Source organism: Hordeum vulgare, chromosome 5H (genome assembly GCF_904849725.1).
Source record: "Hordeum vulgare subsp. vulgare chromosome 5H, MorexV3_pseudomolecules_assembly, whole genome shotgun sequence".
NCBI classification, from domain to species: Eukaryota; Viridiplantae; Streptophyta; class Magnoliopsida; order Poales; family Poaceae; genus Hordeum; species Hordeum vulgare.
In genome coordinates, this window is record NC_058522.1 from 508,312,153 (window position 1) to 508,336,783 (window position 24,631).

Consider the following 24,631-nt stretch of genomic DNA (forward strand, 5'->3'; position numbering starts at 1 on the left):
GCACTACTCCTGCGCGGCGTCCAGGAGTATGCAGGCGTGCACCCTGCCTTGGATGTGCAGCCAGCAGGCGTGTCTCCTTTGTGTTCTTCAGCCAATAGTTGCTGCTAGTTGATACGGTGGAACATGGCTCGCCTGCATATACACGCGCAGGCCTTGTCACACAAAACACACATTTCAACCTTTTCCGAGACTCTGTAATACCCTTCATGCATGCGTCTTCACTATTTTGATATTATCGGCATGGTTTAACCTTTCGATGTGCATTGGGGCTTCTCAAGGATTGCGTTGAATATGCCTAATCGGGAGGCCATCAATGGTGAGTGGTTGCGAGGGGAGCTACGAGCAGGCGGTAGATGGGGGAGACAAGAATGAGCGGAAGTTGGAACTGTGGTCCAATAGAGCTGCAACCATGGGCAGCGGAGCTGCATACTATGGTGTCTCCGGGGCAGTTTTTGCTTCGATCTGAATGGGTAGAGCTGCATCCAACCTATGTCCCAGCGCGGCAGGCAACGGCGATCGCCGGCGAATGACAGCGAGTGAAGGCGCTGTAGTGCTTCGAGGCCAGGGGTGCGTGGAGCTACAGCGCGGTGATTTCTATTTTTTCTCGCTGGTGGCCATGAACCGTGGAAGAGAGATGACCGAGTCCACATGCAATTCCATGTGTCAGGGGGTTGTTCATCCATGCAACGGATACGAGGCGACCGGCGGAACCCAGCGTCAGTCCACCGGTGCCTAGCATCGCCCAATCTCTAATGCACTCTACCTGCAAAAATAATCCCAAACACACTCACACGGGTACAAAACGAGTCATTGCTAGCTACACATCTCTGGCGGACACTCACACCGAAGTGGAGTTACATATGGCAGGAGGAGCTCGACCCAGGCTTATCTGGGGTCGGCGTGCCAATGAAGAATGGTGGGCGGCCGGAGCACCGACGGTGAGCTCCTCAAGATGAGGATTGACCGAAACATGCCATGGTGGCCATATCCCTCAAGATCTATCATCTATGGATGTGTCGCCGTGGACAGCTTGGACGCCTCAACTGTGCCAAGCAGATGAAGGTTGCAGCGGCGCGGGCTCTAGGCAGGGACAGGTGCGCGGTGACGGGTTGGGCACGGGGTGACGGTAGTAGGTGGCGGATCGGGGCGGGCTGGCAGGGGGGTGGAGGAGAATTCGGGGGATGCGATGATGGTCAACTAGGTCGTGATCGACCCTAAGAACAAGTATAACAATGGATTAATAGCCCGCTTACATGTCAATTTTCTTTATGTGAAGAAGAGAATCATGAAAAAGTTAGGGTTGTGAGCTCTCATATAATATTTTAGCTATATGTGTGCTCCTAAACATATACAATAAATATTGAAAAAAGAGAGAGAAAAAGTGGAAAAAAGTATTACTCCTATAGTCATACTCATAGCTAACCTTATATGAATGATTAGAAGTGATGATCATATATGACATGACAACATCATACACATGGCTATCTATCTATAGTCTATAGTCTATAGTTATACTAATTATGAACTCCCTAAAGATTCCCACGTTAATCAGTAATTAAGAACCGTTAATCTGGTGGAACCGAATTATAATGGTGTAGATTAACCAATGTAATTCTATCTATACTTATACTAATTATGCACTTTAAAAAAAATTCCACGTTAATCACAGAAAAATGGGAAAATAAAAACCATTGATTTTGCCGGTCTGAATTATAATGGTTCAGATCTAATTGATTTTTAGATACTTAAAATTCGTCTCATGTATTGTTTAATCCCAGGGCCGGCCCTGAGGGGGGGGGGCGAGAGGGGCAGCTGCCCCAGGCCCCCGACTACGAAGGGGCCCCCAATATATATGTACTGCTATGCTCTATTAGGTAAAAACGCAGCCAGCATGCACCCAAAAAAAGATGCTATGATAACGGAGACGTTGAGTAATTAGCGATCATTTTGTTTCCGGAAAATTAGCGATCTTTTGATTCGATAGGACTGAGGCATCCCACGTAGGTGCAACGCATTCCCTCAAAAATGGTAGGTGCCGTGCATACTTTTCATCTTTCCTTTGCTCCTCTTTCATGGATGCGCCTTGGCTGATCGTCTGGTCGCCGTCACCTCGGAATCCTCTTTGAACATGTGGCAATGGCAACAGCAGCAAGGCCGAGGCTACGATCTAGCTCCTATGCGCGGCATAAACAGTAACGGCGACCTTCAGGATATACGTCGCAAACTAGGGTTATGTGGCAACCAGGTATACAAACGCACCATACTTTTCTGCTTGATCTTGGGCATTTTTCTATTGCACGTAGTCTTAGAAAAAAGTAGAGAAAATATAAGATAGCACAACATGGTTTTTTTAATTAATACCCATGGGTTAGGCCACATGGTTGATTTGGTTGCATTGTGAGATGAATAACCTCACATATACTCCTTCGTTTCTAAATAATTGTAATTGGGATAATCTAGTTCTTCCCAACTATAATTATTTAGAAACGGAGGGAGTATTATTTTGAAAGGCTCTATCAAGTATATACAAATTGAGAGTGAATTTCACTATTTATCCTGTAGTTGTACATTAGCGACACATATTATCTCATTTAGTGTAAGTTCCATTGAAATATCAGATTTTGAAGACTTTAAACACAGTTTTATTGTTGTTTTGCATTTTGCTTGTTTTAATTAGATAGGATCGGCATGTTGCATCAATGATTTATAAAAAAATGTGTAAAGAATGAAGGGCCTCATTGACGATTAGGTCCAAACTTCCTTTGTCTATCTATTCCATTCCTTGTTGTTGTCTAGATAGTTTTGGACCCCGGGCGTCACCTTACACCTTGCCTAATAGACACGCATCAAAAAACGAGGATCCAAATCTTCTAAAGTGGGTGTTCTAGACAAATTTGCACTCGATGAGGGGATCAGTGTCACAAATGCATATTTAAGGGGTAAAATGTAGAATCCACTCACAAATTAACTACAGTTGGCCCCAACAGTTAGACTACTCCCAATTGTCAGTTCTAACATAAGCACTCCAAAATTGATCAAGGTTGAGGATATAAAGCCTATTCCGTGTGCGATTAACACGAGCTAGCACGTTTTAGAGGTTGTCGAAGATCGTCATCACTCCGTCCTCGATATCCACCTTGCATCTATTCTCGTCAAGCTTCCCAATAGAGATGATGTTGTTGCGAAGCCGTGCGATGTAGTACACTCCGGTGAGTATGCGATGTTCGCCTGTGAGACCCTCAAAGAAGACAGATCCTTGCTCGCAAATCTCCACAGCTGAACCATCACCGAACTTAACCGAGCCTTCAACATCGTATTCCAGCTCGAGGAATTTCTTCTTGCACCCCGTCGTGTGATTATTGGCACCCATGTCGAGATACCACGACACGTTCTGATCACCGGATAACTTCGGTGTCACTTTCTTCTCGTGAAGTAGCACCTTCCAACTTGGTTTCACAACCACCGTTAGATCACAAACTTCGACCATCAGAAGACCTGCACCCTCGCCTTCCTGCTTTGCCAAATTTGCCTTGATCTCCCGCTTGTTAGGCTTCGGACAATTCTTCGCAAAGTGACCCATCTTATTGCAGTTGTAGCACTTGACCTCACACAAGTCCAAGTTTCGTGGCTTCTGCTCTTTAGATTGGTCCGCCTTACCACAACCTTGTGGTTTGCCTTTTCCTTTCCCTTTTCCGGTGTGTCCGTCGCCCTTCGTGTTGCTTGAGCCTTCGCCACCGTCACGCCTTCCTGTGCTATTTGGGGCCTCTCAATCTGCGCGCGAGTACATGAGTTGGTCAGTGCCTCCTCCTTTTCCTTTCCGACAGCCACGAGCGTTCTCTTCCCATGTCCGCAAGCGTCCGATCGCCTCCGTTATGGTCATGTCGTCGATGTCATAAAGCTGCTCGAGCGTGCCGATGATGTACGTAAATTTATCAGTCACCGAACTGAAAAATTTCTCCACAATCTCGGTCTCATCGAGTTTTGCACCAAGCGCGCGGATCTCTCCCACCAAAGTAGTAAGACACATGGCATAGTTGTTCACCGATTCAGTTTCCTCCATCTGTAACTTGCGAAATTGGCGCTTCGGCACTTGTGTCCGAGCCTTGGTGACGCGATCTTCTCCGATCCTCATCTCCTTGAGTGTGCTCCACGCCTCTCTTGCCGTCTCAAACTCCGCCAATGTTATTAGCACGTAATCCGGCATGGACTGGGCTATGGCGGTCATGCACCTTCATCGTGCTCTTCGTCGACGTGTCATCCATGATGGCCTCCCACACTCGAAGGGACCGGAGAATAATCTTCATCTTCACCGCCCCACACGCTGTAGTTGGCGTCGGTGAGCATCGGGTACTGGATGGGGATGTTACGATGCGCCTGGACGTCGGCACCACTCGTTCCCCCACCACTGGTTGCTGACTTGCCGCCCTTCTTCACCTTGTCGTCGTTCTTGTTCGCCTTGACGCCGCCGTTGCCGGACTTGACCGATTCAACGTCACTGTCTGTCATCGTAGGTCGTAGATCGTCGAGGTTCTAGATACCAATTGTTGGCTTTGAATCGCTGGATTAAATCACCCCGTAGTATATAAGCTAGCAAGGACATAGGTGGATGGATCTTCTTGTCAGCTAGCTTGAACTAGCTAGTTGCACGCTGTGCTTGATCGATCCGGCGGAAACTCTCGACGGAAGCTCTCATACTTTAGCGATTACACGTCGATGAAAAAAGCTATTTTAATGGTGCGTAAACTTGTACTGTTTTTTTGTTTTTGGTTGCTATATAAAGAGATACGACGTTACCGCGTCCAACGCGTTGCCATCCGAATCGGGAACCAACACGATGCAACTCTGGATTGTATGTACAGACACGTTGACCGGTTTACACACGTGAACGTTACGTATACTACAACTAGGTTAATTACTACAGCAGATGCACGGATTGGCGACTAATACTATTAACCATGCTCTAACAAGCGCCTTTGACTTGGCTATCAACGGCCATCACGCCGCGACACCCTGGTTTGTCATGTCACCCAACAGGCGGAACCATGCAGTCATAATCAGGTCAAGTGAGCGGTCAGTGCATTATGTAAAAGATCAGGATTGCGAGTGGTGTATTTTGTCCAATTTTTATAGGGTGGTGGCAAACGAGTAATGACGCTATAGTTGTGGTGGTCTTGTGTTTTTCTCCGACACCCACGTACTTGTGGAATGCATTTCTGATACTGCCCTCTGCATTACGAAAGTATACATGAATTCTACTCCAAATGGTTGAATGTTAGGGAAAGTATAGAGTAAATAGCATAAAACTACTAGTTTACACGGTTCTAAAAAACTATCAGATTTTAATTTTTCTCAGAAAACTACCAAACACGTGGTTCGCTGTTTCAAAAAAACCCCAAATCTTCGTTGTTAAGAAATTAAACAGGTTTATGACAGGTCGGGCCCGCATCTAAACGATTTGTCTATTTGATCGTTTGTTTGACTGTTAACTTACACGTGGGTCCCACATGTCAGTGTCTGCAAACTTCTAAAAAATGCCATCAGGTCCCCGCAAATTTTCAAAGCGAAATCGGGTCCGTGCAAACTTTTAGAAAAGCAATCGGGTCCCTCCTGTGGCCGTGCGCCAGCAACTGCCGTGGCGGTCGCCGGCCAGCTGCCATGGCGCCGCCGTGGAGATCCCTTCCATCACGGGCGGCTCGTGGAGCTCCCAGCCATCATGACCAGCAAACCCGATGTCCGAGCAGGGCGTCCACGAGTTCCAGACGGAGATCGAGATGTTGTCCAAGCTCCGGCACCGTCACCTGGTGTCTCTCATCGGCTACTGCGAGGACAAGAGGGAGATGATTCTGGTGTACGACTACATGGCCCATGGCACCCTCCGGGAGCACCTCTACAATACCAAGAACCCGTCGCTCTCGTGGAAGAAGCGGCTCGAGATCTGCATCGGCGCCGCCCGGGGGCTCTACTACCTGCACACCGGCGTGAAGCCCACCATCATCCACCGCGACGTGAAGACCACCAACATCCTGCTCGACGACAAGTGGGTCGCCAAGGTCTCCGACTTCGTGTTGTCCAAGACGGGCCCCCACATGGATTCCACCCACATGAGCTCGTGCTCAAGGGCAGCTTCGGGTACCTCAATCCGAAGTACTTCCGCCGACTGGGAGCTCCACGCGCCGCCCGTGATGGAAGGGATCTCCAGGCGGCGCCATGGCTGCTGGTCGGCGACCGTCACGGCAGCTGCTTGCGCACGGCCATGGGAGGGACCTGATTGCTTTTTTCAAAATTTGCACGGACCCGATTTCATTTTTGAAAAATTGCAGGGACCTGATGGCATTTTTTAAAAATTTGCATACACATACACGTGGACCCACATGTAAGTTAACGGTCAAATAGACGGATCGTTTAGATGCGGGCCCGACCTGTCATAAACCTGTTTAATTTTTTAACAATGAAGATTTTGGGTTTTTTGAAACAGCGAACCACTCGTTTGATAGTTTTTTAATAAAAATTAAAATCTGATAGTTTTTTAGAACCATAACCTGTAAACTACTAGTTTTATGCTATTTAGATGAAAGTATGTGATCTCTACGAGCGAAGTATAATGTTCATGCACTCACGCATGCTTGAGGGATGGAATACAAGTGTGATTCATCCATGCTGATGAGAGCCACATGATAACATTTTCGTACTACTAATGTGCATGTCTGGGATGAGGGAGATGCACCGTGAGATCTTGGTAGCATCATGCAAACACGTAGGCTACCATACACGCTAGCGTTGCGAGTGGTGTTTTTTATCCAATATTTATAAGGTGGTGGCAAACTGGTAATGACGTCGTAATTGTGGTGGTTTTATGTCTTTCACTCTAACACCAAGTACCTATATATGGAATGCATTTCCGATACTGCCCTCTGCATTATGAAAGTATAAATGAATTCTACTCCCTCTGTATCGTAATACGTATTGTTGTGAAGGATTAATCTAGTTCTCCTCAACAACAAGTATTCAGGACGAACAAAGGGAGTAGAAAACTGTGAAATTATATCATCCTATATCCCAATGGTTGAATGTTAGGGAAAGTATGTGATATCTACGAGCTAAATATAATGGTCATACACTCATGCTTGCTTGAGGGACGGAATGCAAGTGCGATTCCTCCATACTGGTGAGAGTCATGTGATATCATTTTCGTACTGCTAATGTGCATGCTTGGGACGAGGGAGATGCACCGTGAGTTCTTGGTAGTATCATGCAGGCATGTAGGTCCCTTCGAGTTGTTCCTTAGCATCGCGTCTGCGTCTCTAAAATCCACTGCTACCAAGTTTCAGGTGATTTATTTGCATGCTGGTCCGGATGGACTTCCGGCGATCCATGCCTCCGAAAACTCGCATGCGTAGCTTCTCGAAACCTCCCACTCCTATTCCCAGTCCCGTTGATGAGAGCTGCTAGCTCGGTACCGTTGCACGAATACTCCCTTCGTTTCTAAATATAAGTCTTTTTAGAGTTTTTAGTAAGGAACTATATACGGATGTATATAGACATACTTTAGAGTATAGATTAACTCAATTTGCTCCGTATGTAGTCATTTAATGAAATCTCTTAAAAAACTTATAATATTTAGGAACGGAGGGAGTAGTATAAAACCACCGTTGATGAGAAAGGGAAGTGTGCCGCTCGAGCACATGCACGAATTAATAAAGAGACCGTACCTGGGCTTTGCTCATGCTCGTTTTAAATAAGTGCAGTCATCAGTGAAATACTAATCGATTTTGTTTGTCATGTCGACTGAGCTGGATCGGATGCGCCGTCTGGTCACTTGCTCAGTGCCCATCAAAAATGTAAAAACGGCCCATGCCAGTCCAATTAGCTAGGAAGCTTCAGATTTTATGATCAAACTTAGCAACAAAATATAGCATTGCAATTGTCATTTAATAATAATTTATCTTAATAGGGATAGTTTCAAAAAATACTAATAGAGGCAATATCATCATAGGTATATGTGAAATACACAGTTAAACTTGACACTTAGAGGGCATGTACTTTCCTTTTGAGAAATCTCATGTGAGGGCGGAGGGTTCCTTCATTTCCATTAAAAAGAAGAGAGTTGGCCTAGGTTATTAGGAAAACCGGACCCGAAAACCTAACATTCTCAGTTAATCAGAGAAAACCGAATGGAAACCTAAAAAGGAAAAAAAAAGAAAAAAGAGGCGGTCGATCTTAGGGAAAGGGAAAAGACAAATGCAACATCAAGGGACATCGTCGGAGTCACACACCAAAGCTCCTAGGTCCAATGTAGTTAGGCGAGGCTCAAGCGCAACCAAACTGACCGTCACTTGTTGAAGGAAAATTGTTGATATCAAATGACTCTTCTATCTCGATCTTAAAGAATCATGTGTTAACATTGTCTTGTGGAAAACATCCTGAAAGGTTCAACTTTGACTTTACCGTGATCCTCGTCAAAGAGCTCAAAACCACGATCACTTGCGGTGAGAGCGATTTTTTTACATGTCATCTGCTTCGCTGTCCTTCGGTAGCTCACCAAAAGCCTCCGTCATCAGATGCACCGCGCGCTTGGATATCGCGATGTTGCACGCCTTGTTCTTCTTTTTTAGAAACCCGCTTTGTCGCCCGTCATTCTTCTCCCCATGAAAAAGCACCTGGGGTCCCAAACAGAGGTTGCGGGATCGAGCGAGTAATCTTGCTGAGAAAAATCCTCCAAAGATAATAGTGTCTGCTTTAGTTTGCGCCACCTTCATAACACCTTTGCACACCTCCATCACACGTTCAACTAAAAAGTTAGGCACGTTGAAACCAAGCGGCTCCTCTGAAATCGGCATTGAACGTGCAAGGGACCGCACCACGGAAGCCGAGGAGGAGCCTCTAAGGCGTGGTTACTAGAACTTAGCCTCGAAACACATAGGATCAACAGATAATAGTGGCATCCACCCTAGCATGAAGGGAAGATCGGATCAAGTGCAGTTATAAAAAAACCAGTGGCGGATCTACAGGGTGGGCCCGCCCTGGGATTTTGATCGGCTGCATACCCTAGATGCAAAATAATTTGATGAAGTCATAACAGACAGAACTAATCATTCACCTAAAGAATAGTTGAAGGAAAACATTTTCATACGGCGCTCCGGCCGAACCGACGCGCCGGTCGCTCCCTCGCGCGCGCGGGCCATGCAATATTTTTCGCACGCGCGCGTTTTGCTGGTTAGTGGATGCAACATTTTTCGTCTAAATTTGTTGTAACCAGCGTCATATTTGCTGCAAGCTATTTTTTTGCTACATTTATCAATAAAAAAGCTGCATATACGTTTGGTTGCAACTCCGGTTCGTCGGATTTTTCGTTACAATCGATGTTTTTTACTTTTGCTACAACCTTGTTAATTTTTGCTACAACCGGCATCATTTTTTGCTGCAATCGTTCACTAAAAAAGTTGCATACACGTTTACGTAGATATTTGTTACAACCGACGTTTGACTTTTGCTACCACGCACCATCAACTTCGTTTTTTTGCTACGACCACGTAGATACTTTTTTGCTATAAATTTTGTTTCTTGTTGCAACCGTTGAAAAAATTGCTACATCGGAAGAAAAAATGTTGCATGAAGATCTAACGGTGCGGACGCGCGGGATTGGTGGATCGTGCGGCCCGCGCGCGGCCGGCCGAAAGTCGGCGCAGAGCACTGCCCATAGTTTAAGGGCACAGAACAGAGTTTACAATTACGATTGCATGTCTCTCGCATCACCAAATCAGATATACCTGTGTATCACACATTCACAATCCCTGCATTCGCTTTGCATCAGGCAAGCCACAACCGCCTCACTCAAATGGCACACTCCTCACGTCAACAGGATCAAACAGCATATGAAGTCAAGAATCGCTACCGCTGTCCATCGACTGGATGGAAGGGCCCTGATGCGGATTGGCGCGCGCTTTCCCAACCCAAAATGGGTTTGCTTGCATCGCCCGTATAGGCTATAGCTCAGCGCATCGCCCGTATAGACCTGCTTAATTTCAACAGAGACTAGAAAAGCAACATAAACATTCCAAAGCGAACTCTCAAACTGCATGCCCTCTCTTGACCCATTGGAGTCAGTGTCTATTTGTTTGTTGACAAGCGGGTGTTCATTACAGTGCAAATTGACCCATTTAGTTAATTATGCATCTGGCTTCCTATTGCCTCTCGATCCTATCCATAGCCAACAAATTTTTTTTTACGAAAACTAGCTATCTAGCTGCGTTGCGATGGTGCATGCAGGTGATGGAGCTACCATCCATGGACCAGCTCGAGTCCCCTCTCTCTACTCACACCGGCTGAGCACTCTAGCTCGTGGCCTCTTACTTCCTTTAAAAAGCCACGCTATGCAAGCATGCACGTCTCATGTGTGTCCTTCAGCCAAGAGTTACTCCTTTTAGTTTGTTGTATGTATACTTACAACTACCATTGTAACTTAATCACCGAAAAAAAAAACATTACAACTTAGACGGTCTCTCTCACCAAACAACATGCAGCCAACTGCTTAGATGATTTGCCATTGCCATGCTCCCTTTTGTTCCTACCCTTTGCTTTTCTTCCTTGAAGAACAGAACCAACTCTACAACAATATGAAAGAACCCATCCATCTACACACATAAACACTAAGCTAAGAAAATAGCGGAGATTAGGTTCAAGTTCTTGCAAAATAAAGTTCATTACTGGCATCTTGAACTATGAAAAGCGCAAGATGCTAGCCTAGTCAGATTAAGCAATTTGGGTACAACAGCACACCACACCCTATGACATGTAAACTCCATGACAACGCCCCAAGGATGGAGAATGGTGCAAAGTGCTGCAGCCGGCGAGTACGAAATGTACAAGTGTCTTCACCCGAAAACCTGGCTTGAAGAGAATAACCACAATGACATCCTCAAAAGGGGAGTGACGCCTGCGGGCGTCGCCGCTATTGGCGCCAAAGCACAAAGCTTTCGCTTGACAACTCACCTATGTCTCCACAAGGCTTGCCAACATGATGGCTTTTGACTTACTGATGTATTAATTTATAAGGTCTTGATAAATAATTAATAATATAGATGCATGCATCGCCCTGATGAAGCGGCCGGAGGTCATCCTCTTTTTCAAAGAAAATGTCTCCACGAGGAATTTGAAACTGCCGTAATGAGCACAAACCTCCAGAACCGGATTTGGGTGTCACACTATCAACGACAGTGAACGAGCCACCTTTTGGTACACCCCAGGACGCCCACACGGTCGAGGGGTGTAGCCACCACAGTTGCCACGATTCCCGTAGGAGAGTCAACCATGTGGACCACCATCCACGGCGGTCGCCTTGGCGTCCATTTCTTGAGACACCGCCAACTATCCACATCACAGCAAATCATCCCAGGTAGGAAGAGCGGAAAGCACCTCCTTCCACTTCTAGCCCGACATCAACCACCGGGTATGAGTCTAGGCCTCCATGATGGGAAGCCTTGACGCATGCATCCCCAAACAATCCCGGTAGACCGGTGGGACATGGCCATGTGACTTCCTCGGCCATAGCCCTCTCTTGCCTTGGCCTAGGCAAGCTCGGAGACCGACACACATGTGGCCATTAGAGCTGATTCGTCTGACGACATAACGATGTTACGAGAACAACTTGCACTGAACATCATTTATTTGTGTATTCTATTGCATCTAACTCTAGCAAGTCATAAATTTGAACCCAAAATTTGAATGGGCCAACTAAAACGTGTTGTCTAAATGAGCTTAATTTTTTTATCACATCAGTAGTAGGTACCATTATGATTCTAGTATTTTTTTTTCATTTTTCAAATTATTGAATTTTGAACCAAAAATTTAAGTGATCTCGACGTGAAACATCATGCCTGGAGCGACGAAATTAATTGGTTCCCATCCCTCGGTTTACCAGCTTGATTTCTCACAGTAGTTTTGGACTTTACATGTGGACGGGACAAGTATGTCCGCTCTATATCAAATGTAAGAATCTAATGGGATGTGGACTCCTGCTTAATTCTAACAGAGATTAGAGAAGCAACGAGCATGTGCATGATGTTTTTCTGCTCACGCCCTCCGTTTGTCGAGTATACTCCAAAGCTAACTCCCAAATTGTCCATTGATGACAAGTGACAAGGGTATTTGTTGACGAGGAAAAGATAAATGTTGTCTAAACTGGTTGATTTTGCTACCCATCTAAGTTCCCAATGCCTCCCAGTCCTACGTACTACGTAAGCCAGTTAAAACTTTAAGGACTCTAGCTATAGCTAATATGTTGCTCAGCACTATGGTGCATGCACTTTGTTGCTCTAGCTGGTGGGCACCTGCTTTTATAAAGTCACGTTATGCATGTCTCCTGTGTGTCCTTGACACGATAGTTACTGCTAGTTGATACGATGGAGCGCGGCCTGACTGCGTACACGTGAATGTCCTGTTAGGCAAACACGCATTTTAAACTTGGAAAATTATAAAGAGAAACGCAGCACCATAGTTTTTCATGCAGCGGCTGGTGCATGCCATGCGCATGCAAACATCTTTCACCTCATGCTTACATCATGGCATTAAATGTTTTTTTTAAAATTTTTAAAATGATTTATCTCATAGATTAATAATTTTATTCAAGATTCAATTTCACCGTTAGGTTCGTCTCGACGAGACCTTCAAAATAAGATCTCATATTGACATATTTCGTTGATTTTTTTTGTCGTTCCTAGTTGCCACATTTATGTCATCATAGTTGTCATCTTACGTATGTATAGTTGTCACAAAAGTTATACATAGTTATCAGGACAATACTTTTATACTTTTGAACCATTGCAATGTTATGTGAAGCTAGAAAGTTGGTATTAAAACACTAGCAACAAGCAAGTAAATGCATGAACCAGCACAAGTACAATGAATCAAGTTTTTTAGTGGAGTATATCGACATTCATAAACCTGATAACCAAGTTGGTTTAATGTGAGAACTATGTAACAAATAATATGATAATTAAGTGATAGTAATCTCGCAAGTACCGAAGAAAACCAAAGTTACCGAAACATGTCGACATGGGAGCTAGTTTTGAAGATCTCGTCGCGAAAAAGTCAGTGATGAAAGCGGATCATTAATTGAATTAATGATTTTGTAGATAAAACTTTTTGAATTTCGAACATTGAAGGGAATCTTAATGACGTCATTGCATGCATGATAAAGAGAGGGGCATTTGCCGCTCGATGTACAAGCTATTTGAAGTAATGAGTATGCAACTAAAGGAACATATTAATTTTGCATGCATACTAATGTTCCATTAGTTGGGCCGCCGCATCGGAAGACCCAGGTGCGCCGCCGCCGTAGTGTGGTCCAGCCACTACACAGCAGCGCCGCATGAGCACTTTTCCATGCGGCGGTTTTTCAACATGCATGTAAACTAGTACATCAGCAAATATTCTTTTAATGTTGAATTTTGAAAAAGTTTTATCTCTTAAACTATAAATCCAATTGACGATCCGTTTTCATTGTTAGCTTTCTCGCAACGAGATCTTCAAAACTAGATCCCATGTCGACATGTTTTGACATCATTTTTTTCGTCGATAGTTGCCAGATTACTATTATTTAGTTGTTACATTATGAGACACTTAGTAACCACATTTAATTAACTTAGTTGTCAACTTGACAACCGTGTGTATAGAATTTTGGCAACTACGTTTGCTTAAACCCGACGACCATGTTTGTTAAATGATTGTTGACTTGTAGCAATTTTCATTATACATGATATAAACACATGTCATACGTTAGGTTTGCCAATTTAATTATGTCAACTTCTCATATTTACATACAACTTTGCTAGAATTTTGTGTGTGTGCTTGCTAGTTTAACTGTGCCGACTTGTCATATTTACTAACAATTACCAAAAACAAAAAAAGATTTCTTGTGGTCGTCGGTTTTAAATATGGTGAGTTGTCATATTTTTACACGTTATCGTCTCAAAAAGTTGTTTGTGCTTGTCCGTTCAATTATGTCGAGATGTAATATTTATACACAATTTCCAAAAAATATGGTGATTAAGTTATTTTTTATCAGACAAATAAGTACTTACTAATATGACAAGTAAGTGCAACAAATGTGGTAAGTACGAGCAAAAAAAATGTTGTCGAAACATATCGACATGAGATCTAGTTTTGAAGATTTCGTCGAAACAAAGTTAACGGTGAAAACGGATCATCGATCAACTTAACGGTTTAAGAAATAAAAGTTTTTGAATTCTGATCATAGAAACGAAATCTAAGATGAGCCTGCTGCATGAAAGCATCCGTGTACACACGCTTCTCTTTAGATTTCTTTAAACTTTCAATGGATGCGCTACATTGCACGCATGTGTGTTCACAACAAAAGTAGAACAAGCAAAGACATGCATGCAGTTACTAGAACCATTCATTCCCGATCACAACATCGCGACTACGTCTGGTACAGCTGAAGTTTGTGCTAGATCGCATTAGAGCGTACTTGGCCGGATGGAAGGCTATGCTGTTAACAATGGCAGGCTGGAGGGTTTTAGTTCGATGCGTGCTCGCCGCGCTGCCCACCTTTGCAATGACAGTTCTTTGAACGGCGAAGAAATTCCTAAAAAGGAGGTTGACAAGGCACGTTGGCGTTTGTTGTGGGTGGACGACCAAGAGCTCTTCGGCGGGCAGTGCAACCGTGCTCTCCCATAGAAAAATGAGGGCATCCCTGGTCCGATCAAGATTGAGCGAGCACAACGGATTAGATGGTTGTGGACTTGTGGTTGGCTTGGCAAGTTCTCACGCGTTCGTGGCTGATACATCTACAATGTATTTATAATTTTTTATTGTTCCATGATAATATACTAGCAAAAGAGGCCATGCGTTGCAACGGGAAAAAGAAATACCACACGACACACGCTCTTAATTTATAAAAAATATTTATAATTTGAGAATTTATAGTTACGATACAAATAAAGATGGTCTTATCCTACAAAAATGCAGTTCAAAATTTCACAGGTCTTTTATTTTAACAGGGCTTGCATGTAGATTTAATACGTACAAAGAATCAGTCAAGTGACCTTCAGTTTCATCTCTAATCCTGATTTTATTGACGTGTTCATCCCCAACCCGGATGAGTACCAGTATGAAAGAAAGACGAATAATCACTTATTTATTAAGATTGCACCCTAGATAGTATTTTTATTAAACGTTTAACAGATAAAATAATATCATATTTAAATTCTACATATTTTTCTAATCAAATTCCATGTATAATATGTTAAATTTGCAGTTATGGTTTAAAAGATATGAGTATTTAAAAAAATATTTAATATATACTACGAGTTTAATGTCATAAACAGTAAGGTTTTTTTTGTAAAATCACCTCGGTGGGTTTTCCGACGGAAGCGATAGTCTCTTTATTATTACTAGCAAAAGAACCCGTGCGTTGCAACGGGAGACACAAATATAATGTCCTAACCTAAAAAAAATGTGGCTCAATGCTCACATATATCTATAACCTTTATTTTAACACGGCATCCCACACTGTTGTTATATATCTTCCTTCCTAGTCCCTCACTAATGACGGCCGTGAAGGTGCATTTGGAGCATCTAGTTGTTTATATTCATTATATCACAGAATGCTATGACATTACAAGGGACCAAAAGTGCCAGAGTAATGTGCAACTAAACATGGAAAAGAAGAGAGGAATTTCTACAGGTGGGTCTACATGCGCTGGACATGGGGAAAAGAGAGACATGGCTTCGCGGGCGTTCGCCTTCGCTGTCACTTCGCCTCCTGGTTTTGCTCTCCTTGTGGTTCAGTCTGTGTGAGGGAAGAAAAACGTGGGGAGAAGAGTGCAGACTTCAATCCAGTAGCGACCAGATCTCTGACAACAAACCATCCTATATTAACTCCATAAACAACCAGTTAAAAAAATTCCAGTCCTGTCTCCATATCCATACATCAGTGCTACTCTCTCCTCTTCTCCGTCCTGTCTCCAGTTTCGTGCATCTCTCTTCCCTCCTCCTTTCCTCCGCATACCATAGGGATGGTGGCGCAAGATCGAGGTAAGGGCCCTGCCTCCTCCAACCGCGCGCAAGCAGGCCAAGCGGACGCCCGCCCCCTCTCTCATCCTCTCTCTTCCCCTTCTCTCACTAATCTCTCTCACACGTTTTCTTCAGTGAGCCTGTGAATGGAGGTCGTCTTCTTTCCGTCTCGACCCGTCCGCCATCGGATCTACGTCGGAGTTCCTGACCCTCCTGCGTGACCGCTGGTGTCCACAACCTCGCCTTCGAGCCAATTCAAATGCCCACAGCCGGATCCACGCCGGGGTAGTCGAATCCTCCGACTGTGTGTCATTTTCTTGTTTCCTTCCTTCTTTACTGGTCCTCTGCTCGGGATGATTGTAGCGGCACGCGGCGACCTGGGGGTGGGCCGGTGGCACAAGCTGCCGGCAGCGCATCCAGATGGGGTCACCTGCGAGTGGATAAGAGGAAGGGGAACACGGTCTGGATCGCATAGGGGTGTTTCTGTAAAAACGAAACGTTATCAGGACTGCGGGTTCCATTACCAGAAAAGAGGAGGGCCTTTTGTAAAAATGCCTCGACGGGTTTTCCGACAGAAGTGATAGCCTCTTTATTTTTATTATTATTAGGTAAAGATTATCATCCTAGGATACTTTTGGGTTAATTATAATTTACCAATTTATATTATTTTTTTGAGCTCTTTTACTATGATTGGAGAGTTACAAATTGTACTTTCATGTAACTCCCCCTCCAATTATTTTCCACCGTTGATTTTAACCTGTTAATTAAAAAAATAACTTTAGTCAATAAGGGTATTATGGTCATGTGTATTTTTTGACTACTCCTGCTAGTCAAAGTGTCAAACCTCCCATCTGGCTAATCTCGCGAGGGAGGCGCCAGCGCGAGGACCTAGGAGACGGCGGCGTAGGAGCGAGGATCTTGGCCACAACGCCGGCGCGAGGACGTGGAGGCGATGTCCAGGAGGCAAAGCCCGGGCTGGTCTTGGTGGTAGTGGTCGCTCCTTTACGTGTGTCCCCGTCGACGCCGCCATGAGGGGACGACGCGGCGCGACGTCTCGATGGTTCCGACTGCGCTTGGTCGTAATGGTGGAGGATGACAGGTATCTCTTCCTCCCGTCCTTCCCTCCTCACACTTTGTGCTGGTGGTGCAGGCGTGGAGCAACTGTACATTGCAACACCTTCAGATAAAATTCAGTTAACGGTAAAGGTTCAGATTGCTAGTGGATACGTCAGCAGTGCGTTCACTACATTGCGCATCTTCGGCAATCACTAATCACATGATTGTCGGCTGCCCGTGTCCGGCACTTCAGTTGTGCTCGATGATGTTGTTGTTGTTGACTGTTAGCACGCTGCTGCTTCCGCTACTACGTATTTGACATGTATGCATCATCAACATAAAACACTAAGGAAAAAAGAGATATCATTTTTTTTTTCAGCAAGGAATATCATTTCGTTTGTAACACAAACCCAAGTGCAAATCTGCAGCCTTAAAGTTTCCAGAATCAACAATTAGCGTTGTATGGTTATGGTCATATTTCTGTATCATACACGTACACAAACTCAGGCCATATATATATAATTCTGTTAACTGTCTAGCCTTTATTCAGTGGCTAGTGAAATCTTGAATTTTGGATTACTTGTAACAAGCATGTTCAAACAACTGAAATCATACATGTAAACTATGGCTTGGAAAAACTTAACTAGTGTAATAAGTAATAACAGTTTCATAGGTCAGTTGCATGTGTGTTTATTTTGAAGGTCAGAACAGACACAGGTTCAGATTCACAAATTTCTTACCACATGTAGCATCCCCCAGTGGCATTTGCTGCCTATGAACTGCAGAGAATACTGATAATAAACACCCCTAAGCATAGGTCGAAGAGAGGATCAAAATTCAGACATGTAATAAACTATAGAGATTCTGCAATTTCTGAAGAGTTGTTAAATATTACTCCCTCTGTCCCATAATATAAGTGTCAAAAACGCTCTTATATTATGGGACGGAGGGAGTACTTGCTAGGATAACATTTTCAGAACTATGAACAGTGTGTTATATGCTCCTTCAATCTACAAAATCCACACTATTCTTAGCTCATTAAATCTGGGAAAGTTTCAAGAAATTTTGTGTGTGTTCTTTACATTAATTTCTGTTCACTTAGTTGAATTGCTGCACACTATAAAATCTGTGTTGCATCTCTCTCTCCCTCCCTTCCCCCCTCCCTCCCTCCCTCTCTCTCTCTCTGGATACAAATTGATCATGCTAACCAATGTGATGTTGCATTACAGATGGAACCAGAACCTGAAATTGGTTCTGATTTGGCTTTGCAAACACATGATCGAAACGACGGAGGACACCATGATATAGAAATTCATCTTCTCCTGATCAATCCGGGAAGCTTCACATAAAGACGTGTCTAGTTGATGCACTATTGCATTATTATTTTTAATGGGCTTAATGCAATCATTTGTAATTGCTTATTTTCTTAAACTGAGACTGTACAAGAACTCCAGAAAGATGCCAGTCAACTAATGTACTATAATTTGTATTACTCGATGTTGTTGTTGTTGTTGTTGTTGTAATGCCAGCCTAATATGCTGAATCACATCTTTACAAGATGAAGTATTTCTGCCTTTTCAGACCCAGCATGGCTTTTTCTTTGAAATTCCTGTATACTGAATCATACCCATATAGAAGCCCGAATCAGTATTCTTCTTTGTCTTTCAATTTTGTCAAAGCCTGAATCATATAGAAGCCTGAATCATCTTATTTAGAAAATCATCACGCACTATAACTATCACTTTTAACAGTGGGAAAACGCTCAAGATTGCATAAAAAATTAGAAGCTATATATTGATTTCTCAATACACATTCACAGATTTATCACCATCCAGTCAAAATTTAGACGATTTTACTACAGTGAGTACAACAAGCAAAGTGCAGATATTCAGTAACATCTTCACACAAGACACCACACAAATTCAGTAATATCTTGAGACAAGGCACTGCAGAAAACTGAGATTGAAAGCACAAGCGGCTCATTCCGGACGCAAGCATGCTTGGGACGAAAATTAATCTCGAATGCTTGAAAGGTAGAAAAACTAAAAGCCTACTAAAGAAGCTCGCCACTGCTGCCAAAATCCAATAGCTTCTTGGGATCGTTAAGTGCACGTTTCTTCTTTCTTAACGATGAACCATCTTCATTCGAGTTTCCCTCGGCCCTATCCGGCAACTCACATGGATCCCTTTTCTCTTCGTACATATCATGCCCAAAAGCATATCATGGTAGTTAGATCAAAATAGAAATGACGTAGCCATTTGCTTTTACATAATATATAGGAAATTGGAAATAAAACCAACCTGTTTATTCATGTCATCGTTGCCCCTATCCAATGATCACATGAATCCATATCTTGTTCGTACATATCCTAGTGACAAGCATAAAATGGTAGTTAGATCAACATAAAGATGATGTACCCATTTGTTTTATAGAAATAACCAGTTCACTACATTGCTGGTAGCCTGGTACTAGTTTGGAAGTATTGGTTATGACAAGAGATAAGATGGCGTACTCTTTCAGTTGACAGACTCCCCATCAGCTGTGACACCTGTTCTTGTTCTGTAAAAAAAGACACATACCAGAGTATAGTTTTGAGTCACAGTTTGGTGTTTTGTCAGCAAACATAACTACCACATGGGCAATTAAGCGTAGAAAAAAAGCAAGAAACAACAACCTTTGGACGCAAGCTCCCGTGCAGTCCTAGAAGCTCCATAGACCAATATCAAGAACTCAGCTACGGCATCACTCGGCGCAGTGCCACTAACACTATGGAGAGAAATGGTGATGCGAGGCAGGACCTTTGCCTTGGTACCCACAAGCTTTGCACCAGCACCATCAGAACCTGAACAGAGCAAAGATGGCATTATCTATCATTTAATGTTTTGCTACAAGTGAGACGAATATTTGGAAAATTTAAAGTGGGTGGGCGGTGGCATGCCGGGTGAGTTCTGGAGTTTGTCAACGGCAAATAGCAGCTTCACCTTGATAGATCCCGTGGATCGACAAGGCTAGATGTGTTCGGTGAGAGTAGTGGTATGTTACCTTATGCCGTACTTGATGAGTTCCCTCCGGTGACCGTCGTGAGGTGGTGACGACGGTGGGGAAGGAGAGAGACCCGGTAGTGGCGGTGATGGACTTCCCATCGCTTCAGTGCTACCCTCTGGATCGGATTAGGGTTAGGAGTGGGGAACCAGTGACGGCGGCGAACCTCGTAACTCGTGCCATGGTCCCCACCTCCTTTATATATAGCATTGCGCGACAGGGGCCCACCAGCCTTACTTGGGCTGGACGCCCCCGATCAAGGCGTGACTCAAGGTCCAATGGGCCGTCGGGCCCATTGGGGAAGAGATCAATCTAACATTCTCCCCCTTGATCTCATCATATACTTTTAACTTTACTCGTTTCGTAACAGATCAATAAATAGGGCATGTTTCATCGTCACGGCTCAATTGCCGATGGAATCAGACAATCACAATTTACCTCTCTATTTTGAGACAGATTCTTCAACCTTGGGCCCTTTATTGTCCGGAAATTTTAGACTATACCACAAAACCCATGTCGACTGTGTGTTCTCCGAACGCACTGGGCGGTAAGCCTTTGATAAGCAGATCTGCAAACACTTGTTTGTTGCTTTTATGCTTCAAGCATTTTTCCATAATTTCGGATTTTCTCCTTCACAACACGTAACTCTTTGTCAGCGTGTTTGGCATCAACACTTGACTCGTTGTGACAGGAGCGAAAGAACTTAAAATGGTATTCATCGTTGTCAACCATTATCCACTTCGGGTACAGGTAGTCTTAACCATGTTGCCTGTCCCTCAGCCTCATATCAAGCTATAACATATCATTGCATCACATTGATGACAATCGTTTTACTCATTTGGAGATTTTCCACACAAAACTCCGAGTATGAAAGTTAGCGACAATTGTGGATTTCGCTATACATTTCACAAGTCCTGCCTTTGTACTCACAATCTTTTGAGAGCACTTATTTCTTTTAGCATGAGGCCGATATCTTTGACTCCATTCCATTGATTTATCTATGGACTGGACATTGCCAAAACAACCCGGATATATACGTGAACTGTGTCAGGATAACATCTTGAGCTTCCAACAACTGAAGCATATGGTACCATATTGGTTTACAATCTTTTCTTATTAACTTTTGAAACACCATAGTTTCCACTTCCATTACCCTTGACTACAAGAACAGGCGTAGGTTTTCTCGTATGCATACTTTAGAGATCTTTCTTAGCATGTCCATGCGACATTCCTAATACCTCCTTTTATTCTTTTGAACTTTGAGGACAAGAACTTCTTTTCTCCTCGTGCAGTAGATTGACATCACCACTAGCAAGTAGGACATCATGCACATGCATAGGAATTGGGAAACGAATTTCCCATTCTATAACTTTGCATGAATGCAATTGTCCTCTCATTTTCTTTGCACAAAATCTTTCGATTTATGTCATGTTTTACACATTTACATATTTCCTTTGGAGTCACATTTGCCTTGTAGACCCTTCATAAAGTCTATGTTAGTGAAATTCAAATGGTGGAATTTCACTAACATAGACTTTATAGTAATCACAAGTATCCGATTCTCACATTCCTAGAGACCATTAAAATCTCAAGTACTGGCACTTCTTTCATATGGGGTTGTCGTTGCTCTGTCATTGCCAAAAGGCAAATTAATTCTATAGTCACCCATTTCCAAAAGGCAATAGATTTTACAGGGACCTGTATCACAAGATCACTTGTAGAGCTAACAACAGGTGTTGTATAGGTCATACAACATGCTCCCCCCAGATTACTCCATCTTCACTGAAGAAATGGCGTATCTTTAAACTTTCTTCTTTATGGCACTTTAAGCACGCCGTTGTATTCCTTAGTCTGCTTTTGGAACTATAAAAGATCCAAAAATACAACTGTTTCTTTTCTTTAGGGGTATCATAATGACGGTATTCAGATGACTGTCGTACTCCCCTTGACAATCACATTCTTCATTAATGGATCACTTTAGATGCATAATGTGCATTACATCATCTAAAGTACAGAGGAGTCATGAAATACACTACAATGTATTTCATGTCTCTTTCTCCCCCTCGAAATGTGGCAAGAACTTTTCTGCCACAATTTCAAAACCCATTCATAGCTCTTGTGAAATGAGGAAACTTCGATTATCTAGCTCATTCATCTTATTTCTTCATGTAAAATGAAGTTATAAGTTAACTAGTATGGGAGTACTTTTTCCTCATTTCATTTCATAAACTCAACAGAGTTCTTTATCATTGTCTCTTTTGCAAGTCACACTTGCATATCATTCTTGTCTTTAGGATCGTCTGTTACTTTTATCCTTTCTAGATTTAGTGATTGCATAATGACCGTTACACATAAGGTGTACGGTCGATGATAGGAAAGCTTAATAGCTACTCCATACTTTTCTCCCATAGTGGGACACGTTAACCGCACATGAGTCATCATAACTTTCTCCTGTCATACAGGATAAGGCTTTTGCCAAAATTTCTCCTGCCATACACGGATTGTTGACATAATACAGTGTCAACTTTACCCGGTTATGCAGGCATTCTTCCCAGACTTTTCCCGCCATGCGGGTAATTCCCTTTAAGGGACATCATAAATGCCATAATTGGCTCTTTTGACTGCATCAAATTCAAAAATAAATCTGAATTATCTTTGACACACATGTTTGATCCGACGTTGATCAAATTAAACATGCATGTTGCTTGTTTCATTTCAATCATGTTGACTGAAAAAAAGAAGACTCCATCATAGAGAGTACATGAAAGACATTCGTCAACCAAGACTCTCAATGATCTATCTCTTTTCTTTTCTTGAATTAATATACAAGAGTTCTTTTCTCGTGAAGCCATTCTTTAGAGAGAATTTATTCCCTCAAGTTATGACCTTTCTTTTCCATATTTCGGGTCACTAGTACCCAAAACATTCGCTTTCATGAGTGAAAGCTTGAATAACTTTTAGTCTGAGAAAACATAGCCAATAAAAAACGGTAATGAGCATAAAAATAACCCTACGTTGGTCTGATTAAAATCATGCACATTAAACCTTTTTAAACTTTCTGGAATATTCTAAATCACCGTAGTGGCAGAATTAGAATAAAACATCATCCTTCTACATTAATTCCATATCACCGTTGGGCAGAAATGGAAATAATGCATATAACTCATGAACAATGTGATGATGGCATTCTTATTGAACAACTTTGCTAAGAAATAATCATCATCATTAACCATATTGCAGCAGAAAAAGAAATATGCATTTCTTTAACTGTGCTCCGAAAAATTGATCACTTTGATACATAATTTATCAGAGATTTAAGCTTTAAACATAAGATGACTCATACAATTATAATATTTTTATCATCAACGTTGGTCAGAAAATAACAATACCATATTTAACTTTAAAACAAACATCATTCTATTGTCATAGCGGAAACTGTTTGAATCCTATTTCACCCACAAGGGGAAAACTTCGCTAATAACAGGTCTTCCAATTAAATTTTCCCGTTGGTTCCAATTTAATTGGAGGACTAATCTTTTTACTTTGCAGCGAAAAAACGTGAATATAAAAATCCATACTCCTTTACAGAAAATTATTCTGTTAAAAATAAAGTTTCATGAACTTTATAATTACTTTATAAAATCCATGAACTTTTCTTTCTCTGAAAAAACTCTATGTATTTTCAGAAACATCGATTTTACTTTGCAGAAAAAATTAGTCTTTTATTCTGCAGAGACCTTTTATTTACTTTGCATAAAAATGCCTTTTCTTTTCTATTTTCTTAAGCATAATTTTCCAAGAAAAATATGCATAGAAAAGTCTATTTTTCTTCTTTACAGAAACTTTTAACATTTTATTTTCTATTTTCTAAACATATTTTCGTAGGAAAAATGCATAGAAAAACCATTTTAAATCTGCCTAAAAAGACAGAAATTGAAAACCACTTTTTAAAAGAAAAAGGAGGCCGGATGTGGCCTCCTCTCCTTTCGGCCCGAGGGGCCAGAGCACTTTCGGCCGCCAGGGAATCTAAAAAACCCCGGGAGCCTTGGCCTGGGCCGGCAACATTTTGCCTCGGCTCGAGTGGCCCATGAGTCCATCAAAGACTAGGGTTTCGGCGTAGGCGAATCCTGGCCATTGATCTGCATCTAACGGCTCTCCTCATGGATCGGAGGGAACAAAAGGAGCTGCCGACCGGGCTGGAACCCTAATCTTCATTTTCTCCCCCAGCCCGCCGCTCTCTTCTCCCGTGCTCCGGCACACGCCATGCGCCCCTCTGGCTTCCGCACGCGCCAGCGGCAACGGCCCGACTGCCGACCACTGCGCCACGCCTGGCCTCGCCTTCTCGCGCAGCCCGGTCCTCTCTGGCGGCTGGATGCCCCTCGCGCGTCCACCGCGTTGCCAGGGATCTGGCCACCACGGCTCTTTCTGTGGGGAGGAGCTACGCCGGCCGCCGGCGACGGCCACGCCACCGCGTGCCTTGCGAGCCGCGCGAGACCCCTT

The 24,631-nt window shown here is 43.1% G+C and overlaps 1 pseudogene; it reads left to right on the top strand.

The window, feature by feature from the left end:
• The first annotated feature begins 313 nt into the window (after window positions 1-313).
• On the top strand, window positions 314-6,268 carry LOC123397065 (annotated as a pseudogene).
• Window positions 6,269-24,631: the final 18,363 nt, after the last annotated feature.